The sequence below is a fragment of the Hemitrygon akajei genome, chromosome 19, assembly GCF_048418815.1.
Source record: "Hemitrygon akajei chromosome 19, sHemAka1.3, whole genome shotgun sequence".
NCBI classification, from domain to species: Eukaryota; Metazoa; Chordata; class Chondrichthyes; order Myliobatiformes; family Dasyatidae; genus Hemitrygon; species Hemitrygon akajei.
In genome coordinates this window covers 40,476,754-40,501,238 of record NC_133142.1, presented here as the reverse complement: position 1 = coordinate 40,501,238, position 24,485 = coordinate 40,476,754, and the positions used below count along the sequence as shown (strand labels likewise).

General features: G+C 40.4%; 1 protein-coding gene across 8 annotated transcripts in view; it reads left to right on the top strand.

Moving 5' to 3' along the window:
- Positions 1–24,485, top strand: part of LOC140741889 (contactin-4-like) — a 2,152,419-nt gene that overhangs the window by 292,847 nt on the left and 1,835,087 nt on the right. For all 8 annotated transcript variants that reach the window (XM_073072410.1, XM_073072411.1, XM_073072416.1 and 5 more), the window contains exon 2: positions 20,435–20,530. The gene's annotated coding sequence lies outside the window, so the exon portion shown is untranslated. The remainder of the gene's footprint in view (positions 1–20,434; positions 20,531–24,485) is intronic.

The window sequence follows — 24,485 nt, the reverse complement described above, 5'->3', positions numbered from 1 at the left end:
GTTGTGATTCAAGATTTACATAAACGTATGACTTAAATGATTGCATCTGCAAACCTTCAATTTAATACTGCGTAAATGACTTAAGTAGTTTCTCGCAAGTAGAGGAGAAGCTTATAATTCATTTTAACATATCAAGATTGTGTTCTCCCCTCAATTAATTTCCATGATACCACCACCACTGTGTTTTGTAACAGTGATACAATGTTATCATTCATGTGAGCGTGAATGAATAAATGAATACTTTGATTGCACATGTATAGTCCAGGTAAATACTGGACTAGGAGTTATGAGCATGTGTGATCCAGTATGTAAAAGAAAAAAAAATTAGGAGGTCGAACACCTTCTCTTTCCCTTTTCCTAATACTTGTCTATGGCAAACTTATTGGCACATTTGGCCCTTTGAATTCGCAGCCATGAATCCAAGCCATTATTAAAGGCAGCTGTTTTCATCCAGCTCGACACGGCCTCGGTTCCTCACTGAGGCACTTCACTTTTCATCTCTTTCCTTCTTTAAGATGTTCTTTCCAAAAGACTTGCACATCTCGATGTCAAACTTTGTCCAATCCAATGATGAGCCTTTGGGACTTCATGTTACATAAATGCATGTTATTTTTGCTTCTGATATAGTAACTTGATTTCCCCAATTGGATATTAAGAAGGACAAGTACTAGTTAAGAGTTATTTGTATTCTTGCTATTGTTTTAAAATTATAAATGCTGTTTCTCTGCACAAGGCTGGTTTGCTTACAATAGATTCCTTAATTGGTGCAAAGACTCATCTGGAATTACTGTATGAAGCTCCTGGGAGCTGAAATGAAAAGGCTCTGTGGATGCAGTGCCACACTAAAAATATGCACACATTCAGAATTGTGACAGCAATTTTTTTTCTATATGTTTCTTTTGCTGTCCTCAGGGAAACACCCAAACATGATGGAAGAGCTAATACTAGATAAAATAATTGATGCATAATTATAACAGAAAAACTACGAAGTACTAAATAGAATTACCTCAAAATCAGTCATTTGCAGTTCTGGTCTAAACAACAATTAATAATGTGAATTGTAGTCATAATTGATCAGATTTATTTATATGTTTCACCTGTACAGTACATGCTGCTCCTTTTAAAGTGTGATATTTATCACTGTGTATTTGAAAATTATTCCCCATTGCATCATTAACTGGCTTTCCTGCACATTTCACAGATGAGGTATCTGCTGACATGGTTTAAATTCCATTCAGCCAGATGAGCTTTAAAAATAATAGTTTATTCTGAATTCCTCAGTAATGGCATCGAGTGAAGGGGGACGGTCTTTTGATAATGCTACACTCAGCGCAAAAACAGCAGCAATATGGAAAATATTGATGCTGTTGTGGTTTGCTTCATCAGGGATTAACTTATTGCATGGAATGGGTAAAAAGTCAGGAATGGCACCTTCGTCCAATGCTCCTTTGGTCAATGTCTCCTGGACTGACCATGAAACCATTTATTTCACTTCTTTTATGTCTTTTGCATCTATTTTATGTCTTGATCGTGACTCTGAGCTGTTGGAGTCTGTGAAAAGCAGTTTGGAAATAGTTTTTTTTTAGCACTCTGCAGTCTCCGAGAGGATTCTGTGAGGCAGAGGCAATGTGCATGAACCCAGTGATGAGGAGACTGAGGGATGGGGTGCAAGCCAAAGTTCAACTCCATTTTGCTGATTAAAGCTTCCAGTGCTTGCTGATTACAGCAATGAGGGAGATAGAAACATCGAGGCAAATACATACAGAGGGTCAGCACTGTCTGATCGCAGGTGAGATCACTCTGCTACCGGAGAGGGGAGACTGCCCTTAGATTACTGGTGGGATCACTTTGCTTCTGGAGAGGGAGACTACCTCTTGATTTCTGGTAGGATAGCTCTGCCGCCAAAGAGGGAAACTGCCTTTCAGTTGCTGGTGGAGTCGCTCTGCTGCTGGAAAAGGGAAAGGTTGCCAATGTGCCCGGAGAATGTTACCCAGGTTTTCTGTGTTTTGGATATGGCTATGAATATGGACAACTTACGGACTTTTTTCTGTTTATAGTTTTCTTTTATATTCTGAATTTTTTGCCCAATAATTTTCTTACTTTGTGTGTGTGAAGGGTAGGGGAATTTGGGGGTTGTTGATGTATCTGTTCTACTTTTGTTCGAATTTTGTGTGGTGAGGGGGTATCCGGGGGATGATAATCATGCTGCCGTTCTTTTCTTGCTTGGTTTCATGGCTGTCTGGAGAAGAAGACTTTCAGGGTTGTATACTTCGATAATAAATGAACTTTTGAACCCTTGAAACTTGTGCTGAACTGAAAGACAGATGATAAAATGAGATCTGTCACTTCTGCTATTATTTTCACAAGATCAGAGGGTGAACGTGAATTCATTTGGTTTCTGCTGAGCTTTTTACCTCAGCAAATGTCATAAATCAACCGTTTATTAACCATGTTTACGACATCACAAAGTAAACGTGAAAATCCTTTCGAGCCTTCAACAGCCATATGCTGTTTAGATTCTATTCTGTCACAACTCAAAAAGCATATAGGTTCCCTGGTGGGACAGTCAATAGCAGGTAATAAAGATAGGCAATTTATTGCAGCTTTACATGATATTTGCTTTATATTTGAGATATAATGGTTTTATCATTGCATGAAATGTCTTGAGTTTCACATTTGGAGTTTATGGATTGGAAGATTTGATGCTTCAGAGAACACAGCAGTTAAATTTATTACTTAACTATTTCTTTGCACATTTATGTGATTTGCTTTACTAAATTGTTATAGGATGATGAGTGGAAACCTGGGACCGAACAGTCCAGTTTGATTTTGAAATGCATTTCAGAATTATGAATTTATAATACAGTCCTTTCATGCGCATTCCTGCCAAATGAATAAGTCCTCAAGTTGATTTTAATATTCATACAACAGAGGCTGAGGCCATCGCTGAGAGAGGCTTTTTGGTGGAGCTTCATAAGAACAGAAGAAACAGGGGCAGAAGACAGCTAATTATCACTGAATCTTCCAAACCACAAACGCCATATGTGATAATCCAGATACTTAATGGCCAGTCCGGTCTTGGTGTCAGCACCACTTTACCACTTGTCTTAACTCGCTTGTAATTAATTATCTGTAAGTCTCTGACTTGAATATATTCAATGACTTCACTTAAATAGTTCTGTGGGAAATAGATTTCCAAAGGGTTACAAAAACCTGAGAGAAAAAACAAACCAAAATATATCCATTTTAATTGGGTAAAAAAACTTTCAAAAATCATGTTCATCGTTCTTGATATCCACACTAAGAATTATCCTCCTGTGAATTCCCAGTTTCAAGGATGCTTCATAAGATCACCTCCATTCTACGCAATTCCTCTGAGAACAGGACTCGTGTACTCAACCACACTGCATACAGTATATCACCGCTTCATGTCAAGAACAAACCGTGTGACTCTCTAATGCAAATATATCCTTGCTTGTACATTTATGTGCAGTACCTAATACCAGATGCTGTCTTAGTTACACCCTACCAGGAGATCAGAAGAACTTCAGAGTTGTATAATTTGATAATAAATTAACCTTTGAACGTTTAAACCTTTGTACAGTTGTGTCAAAACTTTTTTTTTCAATATTCTATATTCCTTGGAAGGAAGGCCAACATCCCATTTCTGTACTTTACTGTATCTGCATCCTCTAATCATCATCAACAAGGCATCCCAACTTTTTTTATCTCTTGTATTTTGCAGTTTACCGCTAATTAAATAATTAAATTATTTGCTTATTCAACCTTCTTGCTAAAGAGCTAGCCTCACAATTTCTGACATTTTATTCCATTTGGCAATTTCTTGTCCAGGTGCTTAACCAGGTCATATTCTTTTGGCGACTCTTTATGTCTTCTACAGCGCTTACTCAACCTGTCTGCCTGTGTATCATCAGCAAATCTGCCCACAGTGCATGAGGTCCCTTCAACCAGGACACTAAATAAAGATCGGAAATGACTGAAGATCCAACATCCATGTGTCACCTCATTAGTTAGTGATTACAAAGCTTATTCCAGTTCTCCTTTCTGTGACTTCATCAATTCCTTATCTGGGCTCACCGCCATCTTGTACAACCACACTATGACTTCTCAATGTTTATACTCGCTGATTTGACTTATGAGGACCAGTGTGCCAAAAGGCTTCTTCATCACCCTGTCTACCTCACCCTCAGGGAACCATGTACTTATAATGCAAGCTCCTTTATGATGTTGGATATCAGAGCCATCGGGCGGGAGTCATTAAGGCACTCTACCTTGTTTTTGTTAGTAGTCTTCTGAATGCCAGTGGGAACCTTGTACTGAAGCACAGGGAAATTAAAGATTTCTGCCAGATGTTTTGCACAGAATCTAAAGACATGGCCAGGGACACTATTAGGGCCAGGTGTGTTTTGTGGGTTCACTCTCCAGAAGATGGATCTTAGGTCTACCATGATAACTGTGGGTTCAGGTGCATTAGAGGTTGTTAGGGTGGGTAGTGACATTCCAATCTCCTGTTCAGAACATGCATGGCATGGGTTAAGCTCATTGGGAAGGGGCGAGCTGCTGTTGTCAATGCTACCTGCCTTAGTTTTGTAACTGGTTAGCATGTTATCCCTGCCAGAGCTGATAACTGGTCTGAGACTCGAGTTTGGACTGGTATTGTCACTTGGCATCCCCGATCCCTTTTTGGAGGTTATCTCTCAATTCCTTGTAGAGGTCAGAGTCACCTGATTCGAATGCTGCAGTCCCAGGCTTCGGCAGGAAGTGGATCTTCTAGTTCATCCTTGGGTTCCAGTTTGATTATCTTGTGATATATGTGGAAAATCTATTCGGATTCTCTTTTACCTTTTCTGTCAAGGATATCTTGTGTCCCCCTTTGCTCCTCCTATTTCCCTTTCTATGTTCTTTATACTCCTCATACAGCTGACCACAGCTTTCTATTTCTGACATACGCTGCTTTGTTTTTTTTTAACCAGAGCCTGATATCCCTCATCAGTTTGTGTTGCCAAATTCTGCCAGCCATGACCTTAATGTCCTAACTTATCCCTGTCTTATTTAAGACTCACATATCTCTTTTGGCTCCATACAGAGACAGCCACTTGCTAGATATCTTGTTACCTGCCAACAGATTCGCCTATCAACCTTAGCATGTTTCTGTCTAATGTTTCCCATTATTATTTTAAAATTAATGGAATTATGGTCAGTGGGCCTGAAGTGCTCCTCAAATGATAAGTCAGCACTTGCACAGCCTTATTTCCTAATAACAAGTCAAGTATTGACCTTTCTCCAGTAGGGAATCTATATATTGCTTGAGAAAACAATCTTAACAGATTCTGCCCTACCCAAATCCTCAGCACTATGGAAGCTGATTAGAAATTCCACCATATTATGGTCATTTCCTTTCGGGAAGAGTTTCCTGTGAGATTGTTGATTTATTCATATCATTACAAAATACCAGATCCAAAAGAGACCACATTCCCATTAATTCTTCACATTATTATTTGAGAATCCATCTTGACTACATTATGCAAATTTATTATCAAGGTTAACCTTGATAATTTGATTTCTCTATATTGTACTTCAAGGTACTCATTATTATTTTGAATAATTTTCTTTATTATCCTATGGTAATAAGAGATAAGAACATAAGCTCTATGGGCAAAATTGGGCCATTCGGCCCATCAAGTTTTCTCTAACATTTCATCATGGCTGATCCATTTTCCTCTCAACCCCAGTCTCCTGTGTTTTCCCCATAACCATTCATACCCTGACAAATGAAGAACCTATCAATCTCTGCCTTAAGTGCACTCAGTGACCTGGCCTCCACAGCCATCTGTGGCAACAAATTCCAGAGATTCACCGCATTTAGCTAAAGAACTTTCTCTTCATCTCTATTCTAGATGGACATCATTCTATTTTGAGGCTGTTGCCTCTGGTGCTAGACTCCACCACCAAAAGAAACATTTTCTTCACATCTGCTATATTCACTCCACGCCATTCAACATTTGGTAGCCTTATCCTTCTAAATTCCAGTGAGTACAGGCCCAGAGCCTTCAATCACTGCTCGTATGATAAAGCTTTCATTCCTGGAAACATTCTCGCAAACCTTTTCTGAAGCCTCTCCAATGTCAGCCCATCCTTTCTTAAATAAGGGGCCCAAAACTGCTCACCATACACCAAGTGAAGCCTCAACAGTGTCTTATACAGCCTCAGCATTACCTTTATATTCTACTTCTCTTGAAAATGAATACTAACATTGTATTCGCCTTCCTCACCACCACTTCAATCTGCAAATCAACCTTTAGGGAATCCTGCATGAGGACTCCCAAATCCCTTTGCACCTTGGATTTTTGAATTTACTCCCTGTTTGAAGAATAGTCTATGCTTTTATTTCTTCTCAATACTGTATTCCCTCTGTCACTTCTTTGCCTATTCTCCTAATCTGTTAAGACCTCTGCAGCATCTTGGCTTGCTCAACACTAACTGCCCCTCCACCTATCTTTGTATCGTCTACAGACTTGGCCATAAAGCCATCAATTTCACCTTCCAATTGTTGACATACAATGTAAAGTGGTCCCAACACAGATCTCTGTGGAACACCATGAGTCACTGGCAGCCAACAAGACAATGCTCCCCTTATTCCCACTCTTTGCCTTCTGCCAATCAGCTAATGCTCTATCCTTGCCAGTATCTTTCCTGTAATACCAAGGGTTCTTACCTTGTTAAACAGCCTCATGTGTGGTAGCTTGTCAAAGGCCTTCTCAAATCCAAGTACACAACATCCACCAATTCTGTTTTGTCCATCTTGCTTGTTATTTCCTCAAAGAATTCCATCACATTTGTTAGGCAAGATTTTCCCTTAAAGAAACCATGTTGACTTTGACCTATTTTGTCATGTGCTTCCAAGTAACCAAAAATCATATCCATAACAATCGAATCCAACATCTTCCCAACCATTGAGTCAAGCTAACTGCCCTATAATTTCCTTTCTTCTGCCTCCCACCCTTCTTGAAGAGTGGAGTGACATTTTCAATTTTTCGGTGTGCTGGTATCATGCCAGAATCTAGATTCTTCAAAGATCATTACTAATTCCTCCATAATTTCATAAAGTACCTCTTTTTGGACCTTGGGGTGTAGTCCATCAGATCCAGTGACTTATCTATCTTTAGACCTTTCTGTTTTCCAAGCACCTAGTAATAGCAACTGGGCACATTTCTGGGGCTTGACACTCTCAAACTTCTGACATATACTTGTGTCTTCCACAGTGAAGACTGATATAAAATACTTCTTCAGTTTGCCTACCATTTTGTTGCCTCCATTTCTATCTCTCCAGTATAATTTTTCAGCAGTCCAGTATCTACTCTCACCTCTTTTTTATTTTTTAATATATCTGAAAAAAATTGATATCTTTTTTGATATTACTGGCAAGCTTACCTTCATATTTCATTTTCCCCCTTTTTTTAGCGCCTTCTGTTGTTTTTTTAAAATTCCAATAATCTAACTTCCAATTAATTTTTGCTTTATTATATGCCCTCTCTTTTGCTTTTATGTTGGCTTTGACTTCCCTTGTCAGCCATGATTGCACCATTCTGCTTTAAGAATACTTTCTATTTTTTGGGATGTATCTATCCTGTGCCTTCTGAATTGCTCCCAGAAACTCTAACCATTCCTGCTCTGCTGTCATCCCTGCTAGTGTCCCTTTCCAATCAACACCGGACAGTTCCTCTCTTATACCTAAGTTATTCCCTTCATTCAACAGTAATACTGATGCATCTGACTTTAGCTTCTCCCTCTCATATCCCAAGGTGAATTTGGGGTTCCTTTGCCTTAAACTCCATAATCATACCCAGTTCATTATAAAACACCCAATGTAGAATTGCTGATCCTCCAGTGAGCTGAACTACAAGCTGCTCCAAAATGCCATCTCAGAGGCATTCCACAAATTCTTCCTTGGAATCCAGCATCAACACTATTTTCCCAGTCTATCTGGATATAGAGTTCATCCATGACTAACATAACATTGCCTTTTAGATGTGCATTTTCTGTCTCTCACTCTAATTTGTACAACACATCCTGGCTACTGTTCAGAGCCTGTAAAATGCTCCCATCATGTTTGTCTTACCCTTGTAATTTCTTAACTCTACCCACAAGGATTCAATATTTTCTGATCCTATGTCACCTCTTTCAAAAGATTTGATTCATTTTTTTATCCAGCAGAGCCACTCCTCCTCCTCCTCCTCTGCCTATGTGCCTGTCCTTTCAATAATTGTGTATCCTTGGATATTAAGTTCCCAACTACAGGCGTCTTTCAGATATGACTCTGGGATACCCACAATGTCATACCTGACTACCTCCAACTCCACTACAAGATCATCTATTTTTATACTACGTGCATTCAAATATAACACTTTCAGTCCTGTATTTGTCACCTTTTGCAATTGTGTCCATCTTTTCCACTGCAACCCATCCCACTGATTGCAATTTTGCCCTATCATCTAAGTGTCATTCCTAACAGTTCCACAATGCACTACCTATGCTTGTAAATCAACATTCCTGTCCTCAGCCCTATCACTCCAATTCCCATACCCCAGCCAAATTACTTTAAACCTTCCCCATCAGCTCTAGCAAACCTACCCACAAGGATATTGGTCCCCCTCAGATTTAGGTGTAGCACATCCCGTTTATTCGACATCCTTATCCAAGAAGAAATCTCAAATATCCATAAATCTCAAACCCTGCCCTGTGCACTACTTCAGCCATGCATTTATCCTATTCTTGCCCTCATTGCCCTTGAGGTCCTGTTTTAAGCTTTCTACTTAGCTCTCTAAATACTCTCCTTAGGACCTCCTCTCTTTTCATTCCTTTGCCATTGGTACCAATATGTACCAAGACATCTGGATATTCACCCTCCCCCTTTCGAATGCTGTGGACGTGATCTGAGATATCCCTGAGCCTGGCACCTGGGAGGCAACATATCATCTCATAACATATCTCTCTCGCACCCACAGACTCTCCTAGCTACTCCTCCAACTGTGGATTCTCAAATCTCCACTGCAGTCCTCCTCTGCCCCCTTCCCTTCTGAGCCCCAGACTCAGTGTCAGAGAGCTAGTCACTGCAGCTCCCCCCAGTAGGTTGCTCACCCAACAGTATTCAAAGTGGTATACTTGCTGTTGAGGGGAACAGCCACTGGGGTACTTTGTACTAGCTGCCTATTTCCCTTCTCACTCATGAAAATCACCTATTCACCTGCTTCCTGCAACCTTGGGGTGACTACCCTTTTGTAGTGACTATCTATTATTTCCTCAGTTTCTCTTGTAAGCTGAAAGTCATCAAGTTGCAGCCCCAGGTCGTTAACACATTCGCTGATGAGCTGCAGCTTGGTGCACCTGGTGCAGATGTGGTTATCCGGGAGGATGGAGGTCTTGCACGAAGAACAAAACACAGCCCATGAAGCCATTCTTACTGCCCTAGCTATATAATTACAGATGAAGAATGTGGAAGAAAAAGCTTACCAGATACTAATGTCATCCAAGTCTGTTGAGCCAATACCAAAGTTTTCCCAATCTAAAACTGCCCTCTCCAACAATGCCCCACCTTATTTTTATTTGACCTTGCTAATGAATCCCAAACCTTGATTGGCCACGGTTCAAGCTCTGAAAAAATGACTACAAAGCACTGATTTTTAAGCTCTCTCCTCGACCTGGGTGAAGACACAATTTTTGTCTCTAAACTCCGGTTGGCCACTGTTCACAAACTGATTGATACTCTATTCTATGGTAATAGAGACTGACAGATTTTTCTCATTATTTCTTTAATATTCACCCAAGTTGATTTTGATCTGGCTTTGATCTTCACCAGTGCAGGGATCTTTCCCAAAGTCCCACATGGGAGGCTGGTACAGAAGGTTCAGTTGCTTGTGTTACGTTCCCCAGTAACCGGGTAATTTTCCAGCAAAGATAGATGGATCCACCGAAGCCTGATGCTACTATTTTCAAATGTTTTTATTTATAAAGGGGCACAAACGTATGGTTAATACCAAACATTCAGATCATATACGTCGACACAACTCAATCTAAAGCACAGGTATAGTAATAATCAATCAGAAATAAGCTCTACAGTTGTCTGGGGTAATGTAGATATATATCGTTTGCTGGATATCTAAAAGTCTTTTAGATCACTGCAGTTCCACCAGCCGCCGTCGGTTGTGGTGTCGCGTTGGTGCACTTTTGTTAGAAAGAGAGAGAGAGAGATGTCATTAAACAGCTTCACCTGCCCGGGTCCCTATGGAGCACCGCCGTGGAATCAGAAGAGCAGGCTTCCCGGTTGTTAGTTAAAAGCGATTGTCCGTGATTCCATCCACAGACTCCCGATCCGGAGTCTAACGCACGTGGCTTCCTTCAGAATGGCGTCCCGCTCCGACGGGAAGCACTATCGTGTCTTCCTTGTGTCTCTCCTTGGTGCGTCTGAGCCCCGCCTCGGCAGCCCACCTTTTATCTGGACTGGCAGGGTTATAGATGTCCATTAGGGTAGGGGGGCGAGGCAATCCTTCCCCCATCACCCATCTCACATTGCCCTGAGATTTTGCACGTAGGCCAATTCCTTATCCCACAAAGGTGTCTCCCAAGACAATGGCTATGTCCAAGGCTTTTGTCTTGTTGAGCGACCAGCCCACTTTGCCCGAGGGCTTTACACGTGGTTTTCATGAGACAATAGTCAAAGAGTCGCTTTATTCTGCTTCCCTGGGGAACGTGGTCTTCAGCACGTCTCCCTCTCTCTCTTGGGTCATTTGACCCCCCCTTGACTAGGGCTCTTGCGAATCTCATAAAGGAGGGGGCTGGGGTCATAACACCTCCCCTCTTAAAAGTTTTTTACCAGCGGTTAAAAACAAGTTGATACAGAGTCTTATAGGATTTTTTTTCTTCTAACACAATACACAAGCTCCTCTCTTCACAGAGTACTACCATTATACATTCAAGTCAGTATCTAAACAGGTAACAATTACAGTGTCCCTTTCTTTAATATCTTAACATCGCGTACCGTACTAAAGTCTGGTAGCATCAAACTTCAGCTCAATAACCACCTATTTATTTATTTTCTTCAGCAACAAAACTAAGGAGGTGTGATCTTAGCTTAGGTGCATCTACAAAAGTTTATACAAATACTAATTGTTTCAGTCGTGTTATTTCACCGGCAGGTCTCCAAAGGGGTTGTCTTTATTAGTCACAGGCTTTGGCGCAAACCCGTACAACCGGCGTTGCTGTTTAGAAATGGCATTTTCTATTAACCATCGCCTCTTTTCCGGAGAGTCTCCCTGTGGGGAACTTGAGTAATTTGGCGAGGTACTCTCCCGCCTTTTCTTTTCACGAGGGTTATTCTCTTAACTCCGTGTCCCCAACCTAGTCCATCATGGGAATTTCCACCCAATTCTTTAATGCTACACAGGGAGTTAACCCTTTTGTCAAGACCATGCAGGCCGATGTGTTTCAGGTCGAACCTTTTTCTCCGGCCGCATTTAAATTTTGGCTTCCTCATAGCGCTTTCTTGAATAACAATAGCGTGTGAGGCACCCTTACATTCCAAATCAACCTGTAGTCGATGTGCAGGCATCAATCTAGACTTTAACTTTTTTTCATTCGATTTGGGAACTACAGATTTACCGTTCTCCTCCACAACAACAGTTATCTCCCCATTCGTAAACTCCACATTAACTCTGAACACCCCCTTCAGCACAACCATCTGGGAACTCGCACTCCCCAAGGTTAACCCTTTCTTTCCCGAACCAAGTCTATCTGCTCCAAAAGGACGACCGTCTTGTCCAGCTGAGTCAAATACCTCAGACTTTTTCTGAGCTCCGTGACTAGGTTCAGGACTACGTGCATCCCCATCTTGGACACACTCAAACAGGGCATTGGCCTCTTCCAGGCTTTCAATACCCGTACCCTTTTCAAATTCTAAATTCCCCTGATCCTCCCAGTTACTCTCTGGGCAACCCACTTCCGGAGTAAACTCAACCCCACAGGCTGAAACAACCCCATCTGCCAACCCAGCAAACTTCTTCAAGGTAATGGCATCCTTTTCATCTAGGACTGCCCTCATTTCATTATCGGGAACACCTTTAGAATTTTCAACTTCTTCAAACAGTCCTGCCAAACCAGACAGACCATCCATGTCCAACTTGGGACATTTTAACAGCTTTATCTGTTTCTCATCTTTATTTCCTACCTCTAGGACCTTTCTCTTTGCTAAGGGAGGATCTACCTTCTCTCCCTTACCCCCTTTTACGTTACTATTCCTCGTTCTACCGCCCTCGAAACCCTCGTGGCACAGGGTCAGTAAAAATGTCTGAGCCAATTTTAAACTGCTCGCTTTCTCAGCTGCCGTTCTCGACAGGCTGCGAGTGTCCGCGCATACGGGATAGCTCGGGGACTCTAGGGGCGGGGCCTCAACACGCACCGGTCGGCGGGTCATAGTCATGGCCGACCAAACTTTTCCTCCTGCTAAATCGTTTCCAAGGAGGACATCCACATCAGTTCCCGGGAATTCTTTTGGCACCCCCATTTCAACTGATCCATACACCAGCTCACAATCCAAAATGACCCTACGCAAAGACACCCTTTCTGTCCCTTTTCCTATTCCTCTCAGGGCTACCTCACCCGTCGGAGGTCCGAATTGTAATACGTTACGGCTAATTAATGATAGCTCTGCCCCCGTGTCTCTCCAAATCCATACGGGAATTGGCGGGTCCCCCTTCCTCACAGACACGGTTCCGTGTGACATATAAATCTCCGACCCCTCACGCTCTCTGCTCCCCTGGGACCCTCTTGCCGATTTTCTGATTACCACTGCACACCCGATAGGGATCGCTGCTTTCCCTCTCTCTGGCTCCTTTCTCGGAGCAAAGCATTTAGATGCAATATGTCCCACCTTTCCACAATTAAAACAGGTCAAGTCAGGACCTCTCCTGCCGTCTTGCCTCTCCTCAATTTTACCACTAGCTCCCAGCGGGATCTCCGCCTCAGCAGGCGGACTTTCTCTACTGTTCGCACGGTCTCTCTGGTAACTTTTTGGCGAGGAAAACTTTGTCTTGTGGGTTAGGGCATATTCATCTGCGAACCTAGCCATCTCTGAGATGGACTGATTCGTCCTCTCATTTAAATACATTCGGATCTCTTCCGGAACACAACCTTTAAATTCCTCAATCAAAAATAACTCCCTGAGACGCCCATAATTCTCGGCCACCTTTTCCGCAGTGCACCAACGATCCAAGAGCACACCCTTCTCGTGGGCTAGCTCGGTATACGTTTGATTCCATCCTTTTCTTCTATTTCGGAACCTTTGTCTATACGCCTCAGGTACTAACTCGTAACCTCGGAGAATGGCCTCCTTTACTTGATCATAATTCCCTTCCCCTCCTGGGGGCAACGCGGCATATGCCCGCTGTGCTTTCCCTCGTAACACACTTTGTAACAACACCACCCACTGCTCTCTGGGCCACTTCTGATTCACTGCCACCTTTTCAAAAAGCAAGAAATAACTATCAACATCCGTCTCCTCGAACGGGGGGACCAACCTCAACGCCCAACTAACATCAAACCCCTCCTCTCTCTCTTGCCCTTGAGCTCTTCGCTCTTGCTTTCGCCTGTCCAGCTCCAATTCATGGCTCCTTTGTTTCTCTTTCTCTTCTGCTTCTGCTTCTAGCTGCTTTGGCTGGAGCTCATGACCCCGTTTCATCCCTAATTCCTTTAGTTTGAACACCTGCTCCCTTTCCTCAGCCTTTTCCTTTTCCTTTGCAGCCCGTTCCTCAGCCTTTTCCTTTGCAGCTGCTTCTAGCTGCTTTACTTTAAGATCATGGTCCAACCTTATTTTCTCCAACTCTACCTGATCTGTCCCACTCGCTAATCTCTTTTAGGGGATATTTTCCAAATCCTCAGCTGCAAACACCTCCTTTTCAATGTAATACTGATTTATGACCCCTCGCACTTCCTGCTTTTTCATTGATGACCTCACCTCTGCGAGGCCTAACCCCTTTGCCAGATTTGCCAAGTCTGATTTGGTAGCCGCCCCTAGCGCCTCTACAGTCGGGTTTCTCATAAATTCACCCACATCCATCTTTGCTGGTTTCCTGTCTGGCTACCTGCGTAACCAGATTTAAGTTTGGACTTACAGCCCGATTCACTGACCCTCCCCTTTGGTTTCAAATCCGGGACGAGCAACCCACTTGTTACGTTCCCCAGTAACCGGGTAGTTTTCCAGCAAAGATAGATGGATCCACCGAAGCCTGATGCTACTATTTTCAAACGTTTTTATTTATAAAGGGGCAGAAACGTATGGTTAATACAAAACATTCAGATCATATACGTCGTCACAACTCAATCTAAAGCACAGGTATAGTAATAATCAATCAGAAATAAGCTCTACAGTTGTCTAGGGGTAATGTAGATATATATCGTTTGCTGGATATCTAAAAGTCTTTTAGATCACTGCAGTTCCACCAGCCGCCGTCGGTTGTGGTGTCGCATTGGTGCACTTTTGTTAGAAAGAGAGAGAGAGAGATGTCATTAAACAGCTTCACCTGCCCGGGTCCCTACGGAGCACCGCCGTGGAATCAGAAGAGCAGGCTTCCCGGTTGTTAGTTAAAAGCGATTGTCCGTGATTCCATTCACAGACTCCCGATCCGGAGTCTAATGCACGTGGCTTCCTTCAGAATGGCGTCCCGCTCCGACGGGAAGCACTATCGTGTCTTCCTTGTGTCTCTCCTTGGTGCGTCTGAGGCCCCGCCTCGGCAGCCCACCTTTTATCTGGACTGGCAGGGTTGTAGATGTCCATTAGGGTAGGGGGGCGAGGCAATCCTTCCCCCATCACCCATCTCACATTGCCCTGAGATTTTGCACGTAGGCCAATTCCTTATCCCACAAAGGTGTCTCCCAAGACAATGGCTATGTCCGAGGCTTTTGTCTTGTTGAGCGACCAGCCCACTTTGCCTGAGGGCTTTATACATGGTTTTCATGAGACAATAGTCAAAGAGTCGTTTTATTCTGCTTCCCTGGGGAACGTGGTCTTCAGCACGTCTCCCTCTCTCTCTTGGGTCATTTGACCCCCCCTTGACTAGGGTTCTTGCGAATCTCACAAAGGAGGGGGCTGGGGTCATAACACTTGGCATTCAGAATGAGGTAGTAAATTTGATTCAACATTGGCTTAGTGGGAGAAGCCAGAGAGTGTATTAGATGGTTGCCTCTGTGACTTGGAGCCTATTTCTAGAGGTGTACTGCAGGGATTAGTGCTGGGTTCATTATTGTTTGTCATCTACTGTACATTAATGATTTGGATGATAATGTGGTAAACTGGATCAGCAAATTAGCTGATGACACCAGGATTGGGAACATAGTGGACGTTGAAGACGGCTGTCAAAGCTTTTAGTGGGTTCTGAACAGCTGGAAAATGGTGAAAAAAATGGTAAATGGAATATAATACAGGCAAGTGTGAGGTGTTGCACTTTGTGAGGACAAACCAGGGTAGGACATACATAGCGAACGGTAGGGCACTCAGGAATGTGGTGGAACAAAAGGATCTGGGAATACAGATCCAGAAGTCCTTGAAAGTGGCATTACAGGTAGATGAGGTTGTAATGAGAGTTTTTGGCACATTGGCCTTCATAAGTTTAAGTACTGAGTACAGGATTTGTTTTGCTTTGTTGAAGTTGTGTAAGATATTAATTAGGTTGAATTTGGAGTTTTGTGTGCAGTTCTGGTCACCTACCTATGGGAAATAAAAGAGAACAGGGAAAGTTTTCAGGGATGTTACCAGAATTTGAGGATCTGAGTTACAGGGAAAGGTTGAATGGATTATGACTTCATTCCCCGGAACATAAGCAAATGAAGGGAGATTTGTTGGAGGTATACAAAATTATGATGGTTACAGATAGGGTAATGCAAGCAGGCTGTTTCCACTGAGGTTGGGTGGGACTTGAACTGGAGGTCATAGGTTAAGGGTGAAAGATGGAATTTTTATGGGAAACTTGAGGAAGATCTTCTTCACTCAGTGGGTGGTGCAAGTGTAGAATGAACTGCCAATAGAGGTGGTGGCTGCAGGTTTGATTGAAGTATTTAAAAGAAGTTTGTATAGGTGCATGAGTGGGAGGACAATGGTTAAATTATGGGTTGATGGGACTGGGCAGAATAACAGTTTGTCAAGGACTAGATGGGTAAATGGGTCTATTTCTGTGCTGAAATCCTCTATGCCTCTATGAATCTATGACTTCCTTTTCCTTTCTGTCCATCCCTCCAAAATGCTGAATACTCTGAAATAGTCTGCATCTTGCAAACACATTCCTATAATGGTTATCAGACCAGACGCATTCATTTCTATTTTTGCAGTCAATTGATGTAGCTTATTATGTGTTCTCCCTTGTTAATTTGATGTGTTTATATACATGGCTCCTCCCCAATACACTCAGATTATTATTACCTCTATCTTTTGATTACCAACATTTCTATCAACAGGACAGTATGTGACTTTCAACACCCATCATGTCTCTTTTTAAGATTTTATGCTTTAGTTTTGCTTCATTAACTAAGGTTATTCATTCCAAGAACCATTCTATTGAATGTCTTTATAGCTCCTCTGCTTTGACATCCTTCCAAAAGTGATGCCAAGAACTGAACTCAGTGTTGCAGCTGAAGTCAGACTGATGCTTTATGAATGTCTGTTGTTACTCTCTTGCCTTTGCAATCTATGGTTCCTTCAGAAAAGCCTTTGGAACCATTTGTTTTTTATTTTTAAACTTTCTCCATGTTTTTTTTCAATCAATTCAAACATACAGTATGTGTATGTGCACCTTCCATGCCAATTATTTCACCGTTTAAAATGGCAACGTTTATATTAAACTTTATCTTCCCATTTATCCAATCAAAATGAATCACTTCACATTTCTGTACATTCAGCTTTCTTTTTTATGTATTTGTTCACTCTGCTGATATGCTTTTCACTCCGAAGTCTGTTCCTATCTTTCTTCTTGTTCACTGCAGTGCTAAGTTTTCTGTTATCTACATACTTTGAGGCTGTGTTCCATGTATCAGTGTCTTTTTCACTAATATATATATATATTAAAAAAATCAAAGAGCATAATCCTAAACCCACAGGAAACCACAATTAAACTGAGTCACAAAAATCCTATCATTACACATAATCACAGTATTCTGTTTAATACTTTTCCTAAGACCAAATGAACAAAATTTGCTGAAGACAACATTCAATCATTTCAATGGAGAGGAACATTTGAGAGATTCTAAATTAATTCCTCTTCTTCCAATTGTTTGAGATTGTATGTATTTCAGTTTTTGAACTTTGTTTTACTTTTATTATTAAAACTTTCAATAGTTTACCTCTTTGCATAGTCTTTTGTTTTACAATATTTTTGGTATTTTGGAACATGCACTTTTTTTTAAAAAAAAGCCAGCAATATCAGGAGATGTGAGGAATTGATTGTTGGCCAGCGGTGTAGTGGTATCCGCAATGGACTTCGAGGTGAGTGGTCACAGGTTCGAATCTGGCCAGCTCTTTACATGCTTTCTATCTGTGCTGGGTTGAGCGCTGAGCTAGCAACTCGGCTCGTAAAAAACAGACAATATGTGAAAGAAACAGCAAGATTGCTGCCCAATGTGCCACAAAGTGTGAAAAAGAACAATTAATACTTAGCTGGCTGTTGAATATTATGTTCACTTGGTGAACATACCACCCCAAAACACAGAACTAAGATCATGAATACTTTGCTCACGCTTGAGTGCTTGGTGATGGTGCTGATGCTGATGCTTGCTTTTTGTTTGTAGTGGGGAGAAGGGGGGTATTGTTGCTTGCTGCCACTTCCACGCAGAAGGGGAGGGAGCTGGGGTGGGTGACTTCAGAGTTCTTACGTTTATCTGTTGTTCATTCTTTGGACAATTCTCTGTTTTTGTGGATGTTTGCAAAGAAAAAGCCTTTCAGGATGTATATTGTATACATTTCTCTGACATTAAATTGGACCTTTGAATCTTTGAATGGTCCACTCTTGGAAGTTCCCACTATGTAATCAAACACTAGGTACTTGTCATTACGATGCATCTGGGGCTGTGCTGGCCATCTGGCAATGAACAGATATTCTGGTCTAAAGTGATTGTTCTGTTTAAGCCTCCAAGTAAATCCTAAATGATTAGGGGTGATCAGCCAAATAAATTGGCAGATAATCTTTACTGCAGATATGTTTGGTCCCTGATATAATACTAATGATTTGATCCCAGATATGAGATTAATTAGGGCAGGATCAAGTAAGTATCTAAATATGTCAGAATTGTAAAATAACTCTTCGATTTTATTTGTGACATGATACTTCTTTTACACCCTGTGGCAGTTGCACAGAGCTCTCAAATTGGCTGTTCTGAGTGATTGCGCTGGTTTGAGGAGCTGAATTGTACTTTCGATCTTCTCCATTTGATTAAATAAGTTATTAGATTAGTCAAATCATTCTTTTAAATTGAGTTGATTTCAGTTATTAACCATACTTCTAGAAATTAATTTTGTTCTTAGATTATTGGAGCTAGCATAAGAGGTTAAGACAAAAAATGTCAGTGAATTAGACACTTTATTGTCACTGATATAAGATGGATGAGAAAAAGAAGACTCCATTGTGTTACATTTTCTTTTGAAAAAGTCTTTATGAAAACTTAATTAAATCAAACATTTTTAAATGGATATGGTGACAAATGGGTTTTCCATTCCAGATTCAATGACCACAAGACATTTAATTGGGTCTTTTTGTGATCATCTTTAAACAAAGCCATACTGAGCTAATCACAAGTCATTATGCAAAGAAAATTTTCATGCTGCAGTAAAACTTGTGCTGTGAAATTATTAAAGATGCACATTTCAACTGAAATTTTACTTGTGAAGGCAATCTTTAAATGTGGGGAATAAATAACTGGGAATTGATTGTGGATAAAATTGAAATATATATGTTGGAATATTGTTTGAAATGTTAGAGTATTTTGTAGGTGCAATCAGTACTAATGGATGTGTTACTGGGACGTGGCAGTGGAACGAACCCAAGTGCTGAACACGGGTGCAGAAGCCTAGTAGGGAGGTGTTACAGTCGTAGCGAGCGCAGAGTGGGTGCCAAGGGAGTCTTTACCCAGAGTCTTGGTTTTAGTAGAGAATTCAGGAACGATGCTAGACTAGAACTGATAGTCCTAAGAATCATGGAACAAGGTTATTCATACATGAGTCAACCAACGAACTGGCAGCTCCTTGTTTTGGTCACAGGGTTTTTATACTGCATTTGCTGAGGGAAAGCAGGCGGTTGTAGTTAGTGGAACCTGGGAATGATTGGGAACTAAACGAGGAGATTGAGGCCCAATTCCTGAGGAAAATAGCCAGGTGGGCGATTGCCAGAAGGGATTGAGACAGGATGAAGTTTTTGGTGCCATTAGTATAAAGGGATAACTTACACCAAAGATAATCTTTGACTCCAATGAGTGCAAAAATAAAATTTTGCAAGAAATGTTCTGAAACTTACAGAGAACTGCTCCCAGATTAAATGGACAGATGCCCCTGTATAGGTATAGCAACAGTGTGTGACTGATGAAACTCTAGTAAGCAGCAGCCAGGGACTGTGCAAAAGAGCAAGCATGAACCACAGAACGTTTTCAGAAACTATTGAAGAGAGTTATCAGTTGGACGCCCCTTACCTACTCTATCTGAGCAGTTGGTTATCCTTCGATCTTGAATGTATGAGTAAACTGAAAATTTTAATAAACTTATACAAAAGTTTTCTCAGCTTTATGGAAAGTGTAATATTAAAAGTTTGTCTAAAATGACAGCTTTAATTCTGTAAACTTAGTACAAGAGCAGAAATACACATAAAATTAGTGAGCTGCCATTAAATGTTAAACTTATATTGATTATATTATGTATTATAATAATCCAATTTTGATTGTGAGCACAGCCTTATAACATTTTATCTAAACATGTTGTTATAGATCTGAAATAATTTATTACTTTTTTATGGTGATTGCAATGTTTGAGGTGTACTTATCTGTACAGAAACAGCAAAATAAATCAAAATAATTTTTTTATCTTGTTGGGTTCTGTATCTGTGCTAAGTTAAGTTAAAGCCCCTCAACAAATGTTGCAAAATCTTAAGAGCTTTCTTCAATGACAGCAAACAGTGTTTGCCCTTTGTCTGTTATGAGTAGCAATTTATGCATCACATAAAAGCTGCTGAACTTGTGTACATTGTGATCCTATAGTGATGTTCTGAAGTGATTAAAATTAATCAATTTTAAAATTAATCAAATCAATTTGATAAAACAGCTTTTGTGATTAATGGCCTAATGGCACCTCTTCTGTTGATTAGGAATTACATATTTGCCATTATTTGTTTAACAGGGAGCCTTTAAAAAGCAAAACCGTATTGTGCTGCTGAAAGCTAACTAGAGGGAAAGAAAATCTGTGTATTTCAAAGAGCCTTTGGAAGTTCAATTGGTAAGTAATCCACTGAGCACTCAAAATTGCCTAACGTAGTGATATTAATTTATGTCTTTCTTTTAAGTCTAAAATGCATTATGTTCTTCACTGCAAGGTCTTGGTTGTTGCTCAGAAAACTCATCATGTTGGTTGCAGATGATGGTAAATTTGACTTCAGCACAAAATAATTGTTACCCTGACTATGCTGGAATGAGTGTGTTAGTTAAGCTCTCTGTAGATGATGAATATTGGAGATAATTTGGCTCTTTTGAAATCATAACTGTCTTTCTTTTGACTGCAGTTTATACCAGGCTAAGTACCGTTTCCTTTTGTCCTAACTTGATTTGGAATATATAAATCAATCTCTGTTAGTTTTATCTATTGATAAAGTATCCAGAGAGTTCATAACTCGTAAGTTATTTGTCCAGCCGAGGTTCAGGCTTTAAAAAGGTAGCATTATTTGGATGCAGAAAAAGCAGAACAGAAGTTGGTCTAGGTTTTCAGCAGGACAAGCAGCATCACTGTGGAGCAGGTGTTCCCAACCTTTTTTATGCTATGGACTCCTACCATTAACCGAGGGGTCCATGGGCCCCAGGTTGGGAACCCCTGCTGTAGAGAGAAAAGAAAGGTGCTCAGGGCATGGGAAAATGTTTGGAGGTTTGCTATCCCTGGCATATATATGTTGTGAAGTATGCTGTTTTGTGACAGTAGTACATTGAAATACATAATTAAAAAACTATAAATTATGGTAAGAAATATAAACAATATATAAATAAATTAAATAAGCAGTGCAAGAAGAGAGCAAATAAAAAGAAATAAATTAGTGAGGTAGTATACATGGGTTCATTGTGCATTCAGAAATCTGATGGAAGTGAGGAAGAAGCTGTTCCTAAAACATTGACTGTGTGTCCTCAGGCTCCCTTACATCCTTCTTGATGATACAATGGGATGAACGCATGTCCTGGGTGAAGGAAGGCATACTAGAGCCTGGGATATACTTATTGATCTGATAATTGTGAAGCATGGAGAAGAATATGTGGCAAAACATCAGGAAAATTAAAACAATACAGTTGTAACTGGGTATGTTAATGTTCACGGATTGGAAATAATATATAACATAATTGGTAAAGTAGATTTCAATAGGTTTTAATGGGTATATTTAATGTCAGAGAAATGTATACAATATACATCCTGAAATTCTTTTTCTACGCAAACATCCACAAAAACAGAATACCCCAAAGAATGAATGACAGTTAAATGTTAGAGCCCCAAAGGCCCCCCCAAAGAGATATCAAAGATAGATATAGAGCTGCTTCCAAAGATGCAAGCAAAGTAGTTGCTGTTTAGCACCATCTTGACTTTGTTCTGCCCCTCCGAGTCTCTAAGTTGGAGTAGCTAGATAGCAAAATGCTATGGGGACAATTTTTTGAGAGAAATTACAGTTGGGATGGTCATTTTCCAGGGACTTTTTGATTCAGGAAATTGGCTTATTTTGTAAATTGAAAATGTATTTCTAATTTCCAGAATAAAAGAATGGAAGAAACCACAAAATTAAAGGCCTGTCATTTAATGTATTTAAGTAAACTACTTAAGAACTTTTTAAAAGCTATTATTAATGCTTTTTGAGAGAGTGATTTAGATGCATATCATATTTTTACTGAGTTAAGTATTGTATGTAATTAGTTTTGCTACAACAAGTGTATGGGACATTGGAAAAAATGTTGAATTTCCCCATGGGGATGAATAAAGTATCTATCTATCTATCTATCTTTTAGCATCGTCATTGGAAAGTCCATGGACTTCGGCAGTAAATGGCTGTCTGACTAGAGACCAATGACTAGTGGTGTGCTACAGGGATCAGTCCTGGGTACATTGTTGTCTGTCATCTATTTTTAATGACTTAGACAATAATGTGATATATTGGATCAAACTATTTGGAGATGATACCAAGATTGGGGATGTAGTGGACAGCGAAGTTTATCAAAGCTTACAGCAGGGTTTGAACCAGTTATGAAAATAGGCTGAAAAATGGCAGACAGAATTTAATGCAGACATGTATGAGATGTTGCACTTTAGGAGGAAAAACATGGCAAGACTTACATAGTGAATGGTAGGGCACTGAGGTGTATGGTAGAACAAAGGGATCTGGGAATACAGATCTATGATTGCATGAAAGTGATATCCACAGGTCCTGCAGAAAGGATGATTAAAACATCCATTATAATGCCACATTGGCCTTTATAAATCAAATCATTGAGTACAGACGTATTATTGTAGTCAATAATTTGTATGAGACATTTGTGAGGCTGAATTTGGAGTATAATGTGCAGTTCTGGTCACCTACCTACAGGAAAGATTGAAAGACAGCAGAGAAAATTTACAAAGGTGTTGCTAGGGCTTTAGTCCTGAGCTATAGGAAAGATTGAATAGGTTTGGACTTTATTCACTGTAACACATGAGAGTGATGAGAGATGTTCCAGAGATATGCAAAATTATGAAGGGTGTAGATAGGGTAAATGTGTGCAGGCCTTTTTCCTCCATTTGGGTGAGTCTAGAACTAGATGTCATAGGTTTAACATGTAAGGTGAAATATTTAAGGGGAATCTGAGGGAGAGCTTCTTCACTGTGAGATTATACAAGTGTGGAACGAGCTGCCAATGGAAGTGATGGATGCAGGTTCGAATGATAAATTTAAGAGCAGTTTGGATAGGTGCATGGATGAAAGAGAAATGGAAGGCTATAGTCTGGGATGGATAGATGGAAATAGGCAGAAAGTCAGGTCAGAAAGACTAGATGGATAAAAGGCCTGTGCTGTAGTGCACTGTGAATCTACAAATCTACAGGACATCTGTTAGTCACTGATTTATAGATACAAGGAAGAGAATAGGGAATAAAAAGATTGTAGTGTGATTGTTAGGAACTTGAAAGTTGTGTTTCATATTGTACTCCATTGAAGCTCAGGTTTTCATCTTGCTTGGATGGTAGAATAAGGATTTGAAATCTGCGTCCGCTAGACTGGCCCACTGTGCAGATAGAAGTAGAAGTTCCAATAGTTTCTTTGTTTCAGACACATTTGATCATGGCAAAATGAAAAGTTCCAAGAATGGTAAAATTAGACTACTTACATTGCCAAAAGATTGCAAGTGTAAGAGGTGCATAAATTATTAAAAGCTTGAGCAATACTACAAAGACTTCAAAAAGACCAACTTTCATTGATTGTTTTTAGAAGATCCCAAAAGATTTGGAATGCAAAATTGCTGAAGTTTATCTGCAGTTGTAAAGTAACCTACTTACACTGGTGCTAGAAAGTTTGTGAACCCTGTAGAATTATCTCTATTTCTGCATAAATATGACCTACAATATGATCAGATCTTCATGCAAGTCCAAAAAACTAGATAAAGAGAACCCAATCAAATAAATATCCCAAAAACATTATACTTGTTCATTGATTTATTGAGAAAAATGATTCAATTTTACATATATTTGTTGGAAAAATATGTGAACCTTTGCTTTACTTTCAGTAACTGGTATGACCCCATTGTACAGCAATAACTTCAACCAAGCATTTCCGGTAACTGTTGAACAGTCCTGCACATTGCCTTGGAAGAATTTTAGGCCATTACTCCTTATGAAACTGCTTCAACTCTGGGATGTTGGTGGACTTCCTTGCATGAACTGCTTACCTCAGGTCCTCCCACAACATTTTGTGTAGGACTAAGGTCAGGACTTTGACTCAGCCATTCCAAATCATATATTTTCTTCTTTTTAAACCATTGCATTGTTGATTTACTCTTGTCTTTTGGATCATATTCCTGTTGCATTATTCAACCTATTAAGCTTCAGGTGACAGACTGCAACCCTGATATTCTCGTGTAAAATGTCTTCATACAATTTTAAATTCTTTGTTCCCTCAATGATTGCAAACTGTCCAGGCTCTGAGCCAGCAAAGCAGCCTCAAACCATGACGCTCCTT